We start from the raw sequence: 5,713 nt of genomic DNA on the forward strand, positions 1-5,713 counted from the left end.
ACACTTCCTCCCAAACCTTTCCTTCAGACACAACCCACATGAGTTATGAATACAATTTCCCCTTTCAGGCGCGTGTCTAGCCACTCACAAAGTGTCCACAAGACAAAATCATCATATTTCACACCTCAGCTCTCGAGACCACCCAGGGGTCCCTTGAGAGATGCATCCTAATGTTAATCAGCTCTCGAGAGCTCAATTTTGAACAGGGGTAAAACCAGCAATACTCAATTCTGCCAAGCAAGAGGCCAGAGCAGTATCACTCCCTCTTCCCTCTGCCCACCATAACTGGCAGACAGACAATGGCGAGCCACAAGCCCCAACCCTACAAGGCTCCAGCTCCCATCCAAAGGACACAAACTCCCTCAGACTGGCATAATCTCTTTGCCAGCTTATGTACGAACCAAGATTGCAAACAAATAGTTTTCCAAACAAAACTCAGTTGTCACCCTATTGCACCATATTGGCAGAATTCACTTCAGCTCTCTACCACTCTTGTGTCGAGTGGTGCCCCAAAATGACATTGCACGAACCCTTTCAATACCTGTTTAAACCTACTGCCATTTAACGACGCTTCCCAGACGACGGTTCCCCATACACTATTCTGGCACAAAATTGTTGCATCCCACAGATGCCACGATTATTTGAACAAACTCATTTTCCTAATCCACCTTTTCAATTTTCATTTCAATTTAAAGTTAATCCAATGTCCTCTAATACCTCTCTTAGCATCCCATGCACCTGTTGCAGACACCTGTTTTAGCCTCTGGCCCAATAGCTGCCCAATAAACAAATAATAAAAATAAAATAACCTGATCTATTTATTGAAATAGACCGAATTCTTATGTTGGTCAATTTTTTCACCCACTGTGACTCTCGCGTCAATCCTGCCATTCCCAACCACATTTCCAGCGAGGATGACGTCACTATTTCACACCTTTCCTTCCTTGAACAGCGGGAGTCCTCCATGAGATGCATTCCGATGTAAATCACTTCAAAGTACCCGAATAGCCCTCCCTGGAATCGTACCTTTAACATTACCGGCACCGCCCTTTCTTGGTTCAAATCCTACCTCTGACAGACACAAATCCACTGCTCAACTCTATCCTGACGGACTGCATCACTGAAATAAATCCTGGCTTCAAATCAACTTCCTCAAACTTAACTATGATAAATCTGAAATAATCGCATCATCTTCCTTCGAACTCAGAGCACACCGACACGGTATCCATCAAACATTGGATTCATATTTCCACAGACCTCCACCACTCTGTTAAATTCTAAACATGCCCAATGGGCAATCCCCTCTGCTCAGGGCTGCAAAATGCTGGATTCTAACCTTCCCAAACACAGCTCTTGTCCGCCAGGCTGCAAATTCAAAGCATTTTCAGTCCCCCTTTTTCCCATACACTAGCCAGTGTAAGTCAGCCAAACATAAACAAAGAGGTTCCAGCGAGCTGTGACCTCCATAACTCTAAACAACTCCACTGGCACTTTTTAAAACAAACTTTCCCAGTCACTTACTAAAATAAAGTGCAGCTCTTGTCCGTAGATATACGTTAACCAAGGTTACATGAGACTTGACAACAATAGTACTGCCCCGTGGAGCAAGGCATCAGAGACAACTCCCCTCCACCTTGACTTACCCCAGGTAGAATTTGGCTACCTACAGAGAAAGTACCTGCACAACACATTTACAAACCAATTCGTCCCCTCGTATTAGGGGACATCACAAATGTTCCACCACAATTCACAGCAGGTGACCACCCACCTGCCTTCTGTCGAAGTCCAGTTCAATTTTCTGAGTTTCCATTCACAGACAGACAGACAGACGAACCCCCAACGTACTAACAGGATGGTCTCACAGAGGCCATTCCATTCAAATCTGTAGGCTGCCACGATTCTTCCCGCCAGGACACACCATCATAGTCACCATAGTCACACGACACGTCAGCAGACACAGTGAATGACATTCGACACCATAACAGACACCGCAGACACTGCTTCTCCTTGATCCATATCTGCAGACGCAGTCAGACACACCCAGTCGGACAGACAGACTGGCTCCACATTACAACTGCAAACATTCGAAATGACAACAGCTAACACCAAATATTTATTGTCCCCCTTTCAGGGAAGTCAAATCAACCACCATTAAAGCACAAAACAGAAAACGACCATATACTCAGAGTATATACCATATACTCAGAGTGAGACCCGAAAATCAAGCAGACAGACCGACAATCGAACCTGTCTTTCGACACTGCCGAACGACAAGTCTGCAGACACTGAGGGAGTGACTTTCGACCCCCAGTAAACACCGCGGACACCGCTTTGGTCCGCACCTGCAACTCCATCATGCGCCTCCAACTTCTTTTTCGGCGCATCGATCAACACAAATGTACCGACGCATCTTATATTCTACACATTGCTATCCAACCTTTCGCCACAGTCCCATCACAAACAATGTATCTCTCGCGGCATGCATGGCGGGAATCACACTCGTATTGCACCAACATGGAATTCGAGCACATTCCATAGTTGCGAAAATATTGTGCTGGACAAGACATTATTATCATCGACTTGCGCTTTCACACGCATGGCAAAGTCCACGGATGTACAAAGTCGAAGTGCCCTCTCCCTTAATTGATCCACACTGCACCTCGGCACACATCCTCAGATAATTAAATACATGTTTTAATCCAAGCGTGCATCCTCGCACCCGCTCCACCAGTCATGTACACTCAGCACCCATAAATGGCACACGCCAGCATCACATGTCATTCTTGCCTTCATTCAACGCATTCTGCCATCCCAAGTCGGCCAAATACAAGCCCCGGCCATGCCGTTGAATAAACACCCAGTCGGTTGACAGCCTATCATTTTTGACTTTTACTCCCATTCTCCCTTGCTACATCTGGAGAGCCGTTAATGTGGGGATGTAATTGAACACTTGTTTTAAAGCCCTGTCTACACATGCTCTCCATAACATACTCATTATTCCCTGCCAATTTTCCCCAGCAGACTGAGTCCCACATGGCATCTCAAAATCTAAACTGATACCTTTTATTTCTTCCTAAATGTACTCATCCGGATTGCCCAACGCCTGCAGGCAATTTGGGGAACCCCTTGTCAATCAATGACACACATCAATGACACACACACAATAAACACAAATTCACGCTGCTATGACAGATCATTCATTCCCTTATACACACATACCATGTGACTGACCCTTCATTCTCCATGCCTTTCTCCTATCTGGTACCTGCGCTTTTCTGATTCCAGTTTAATTTATCCTTCTCCAAAAATCACATAAACATTTCCTATTTCCACATATAAGAAATAACCAATATCTCCCTTGAGATACAAAACAAAACGCTTCCCACTCAGCACACAACATACATGTGCTCACTCCAACACATCACTTCAAGCTACCTCATCACTCGCATTGTTCACACACACGAATGCGTCCCCTGCTTGTGCACAGCATGGTCCGCATTCCTGTCTCGATTCTGTCCCACCTCGCTGTTCCCCGTGAGGCAGCTACTCCGTTGCCCCGGTAACCTGCCTGCATGTCTCGGCTCGCGTGTTCACAGCTGGATTCCACACACCTCGTACATTATAATCCTCTCTGTTTTATTTCTCCAGATCTAACCTCATCTCTTGTCCAGAAAGAGCTAATACTTGACCTACCTATAGCATATTGTCAGAACTCCTTCCTTTGGGTAAAAACTGCACCGGATGTGCATGCCTTAAATCCTGAGACAGGACAAAGAAGGCCTTGAGGGGGGGGGGGGGGGGGGGGGGGGGTTATCAGATACACACATCCAGTGCGTAGCTTAACTTAAAATACTCATCGTCCTACCTTCCTTGGGCTAGTCCCTCCAGCGGGTCGAAGATCGGGCCGCCCCCCGATCTGTAATACCCTTCTCTTAACACAGTACTCACGCCGGAGTATTCTTAACACCAATATCTATTACCCATTCTTATCCTTATTCTTCCATATCCTTATAAAGGTGCAACCAGCCGCATCTTACCTGGCTCATTTTAATCCTTTATTCGCCTGACTCGGCCACCCGAATGCGTCGAATACACGCACTCCGTCTCCAGAACTCAAATCATTCTAGTTTACTTCAGATTGAGTATTACTCCGACATACCTTAATCTCCCTTAAGATATTTAATTAACGTGCACGGAACATTTTCCCGTCCATGCGCCCAGGCGATCGCTCCCAGCGCACGGCAGCACGACCCCCATTTGCAAGAAGCAGCTCGTGATGCGTACAAGGCGCAAGGAAGCGCCCCGAGGCCATCCACCGAAAAATCCTGCCTTTTAGTTTACCGCGCCGATATTTCCCTCATCCGGTCCTCCCGCGGCGCTAACTCGCGGTCAATGCTTGTATAGCGCTTCTAACTTGTCTAACTTATCACCCATGCCAGGGCTTTCCTAAAGGGGTTCTCCCTTCTTAACTTAGCTTAACACTTATCCTGGCCATCCTCCTTGGGTCCCCTCCGTTAGTCCGCAGCCAATACTTTCTCTGGTTACTATCAACCCCATCAACTCCATCTTGTCTCTAGACGGCCCTGCCTGGGAAGTTCTTGGCTTTACCAAGAAGTCCCCCCTTTTTGCTAACTGACCCCCATTTCTTGGTTCATCAATAGACAACTTGTTACCCGAGCCAAATAGGCCTGTACTTACACACCAGATTCCAATTTGTTCGTGATCCAAGCACGGAACGACGAAATGGAAGACAGACAGCCTGAGTGAGTGAACGGAGCTCAATTTGGAAAGACCCCTCAGTATGAAAACTCACGTTAATCGAATCAGTGCTGGCCAGCCTCTCCGCTGAGTCCCCACAGGGTCTGCCTCCCAAATATCGCTCAGAGTCGGATCCCACTTCTGACACCAAAACTGTTGAGAATAGAACCATGTTCCACACCTTGAGTTCAAGAGATAACAAGATTTAATGATGAACCAATATCACAGCGCTGTGGAGGGTGTAAGAGTCATACCATTCACAAATGAACAGCATGGCCACATACACTCCTGAGTTCCTTACAGAAAGAACTTCCTTATATACTTGCAGAGTGTGATAAAAATCTCCGCTAATTTTGGCAAGTTTCAGCAGTATAATACACAATGGGGGAAACGTTGACCAGTACCCCCACCCTTGTCCTATCTTCTTTGGCATGAGCAAAGGGCAAGATGCGGGAGGGAGAAAGAGCACCGTGACATTCTCAAAACTTATCTTCCATGTTGGCTTTTGGTCAAGGACAGACAGACGCGTTTTCACTAGGGGGTCTAACGGAGCAAGCGGTTTCACTATCTTTCTACATTTTTTGGCACAGTTGGACAATAAAACATAGTTCAAAACAAGAGGGAACATAGTAAGCTTAATCCTTTTCACAAAGCAACCATTATTAAATGCAAACCACAATTACATAAGGCACAAATAAAGGCATGATCTCGACATTTACATATATATATATATATATACATATATATATATATATATATATATATATATATATATATATATATATATATATATATATATATATATATATATATATATATATACATATATGTACATATATATATAAGTTCAAAACACACCTGGTCACAAGTGTGCCGCACTGACCGGGGTCCTCAGTCGAGGTCCTCAGCATCATCCCGTTTCGGCCCTTCAACCTCGATACGGTCAGCTAAGGTG

At 45.5% G+C, this 5,713-nt stretch overlaps 1 long non-coding RNA gene across 1 annotated transcript in view; it reads right to left on the reverse strand.

Moving 5' to 3' along the window:
• Positions 1-3,476, reverse strand: part of LOC137416143 (uncharacterized) — a 5,888-nt gene extending 2,412 nt beyond the window's left edge. Inside the window, exon 1 of the long non-coding RNA XR_013620971.1 lies at positions 3,436-3,476. This is a non-coding gene — a long non-coding RNA (uncharacterized LOC137416143). The remainder of the gene's footprint in view (positions 1-3,435) is intronic.
• Positions 3,477-5,713: the final 2,237 nt, after the last annotated feature.

This window comes from Myxine glutinosa, chromosome 12, assembly GCF_964187855.1.
Source record: "Myxine glutinosa chromosome 12, kmMyxGlut1.1, whole genome shotgun sequence".
Classification (NCBI taxonomy): Eukaryota; Metazoa; Chordata; class Myxini; order Myxiniformes; family Myxinidae; genus Myxine; species Myxine glutinosa.